Source organism: Myotis davidii, unplaced genomic scaffold (assembly GCF_000327345.1).
Source record: "Myotis davidii unplaced genomic scaffold, ASM32734v1 scaffold77, whole genome shotgun sequence".
NCBI lineage: Eukaryota > Metazoa > Chordata > Mammalia > Chiroptera > Vespertilionidae > Myotis > Myotis davidii.
The window spans coordinates 2,369,761-2,370,291 of record NW_006289713.1 but is presented as its reverse complement, the minus strand read 5'-3'; positions in this window follow the sequence as shown (position 1 = coordinate 2,370,291).

The following is a 531-nucleotide window of genomic DNA, read 5'->3' as shown; positions in this document are numbered from 1 at the left end:
GGAGAGTGGGGTGGGAGGAGTGGAGGAGGCAGGGGAGCCGAATGGGGAGGGGGTTGAGGACTGTGAGCTATGCATTCGGAGGGAGCCTGGTAAGGCCTGGCTAGGGGAGGGGCCAAACCAGAGGTGGAGGCCTTAGCCAGTGGTTGGCAAACTCATTAGCCAACAGAGCCAAATATCAATAAATTACAATGATTGAAATTTCTTTTGAGAGCCAAATTTTTTTAAATTAAATCTTTATTGTTCAGATTATTACAGTTGTTCCACTCCCCCCCCCTCCCATAACTCCCCTCCACCCGGTTCCCACCCCACCCTCTACCCTTACCTCCCCCTGCTCCACTGTCCTCATCCATAGGTGTACGATTTTTGTCCAGTCCCTTCCTGCACCCCCGCACCCCTCCCCCCCCAAGAATAGTCAGTCCACTCCCTTTCTATGCCTCGATTCTATTATAATCCCCAGTTTATTCTGTTCATCAGATTATTTATTCACTTGATTTTTAGAATCACTTGTTGATACATATGTATTTGTTGCTC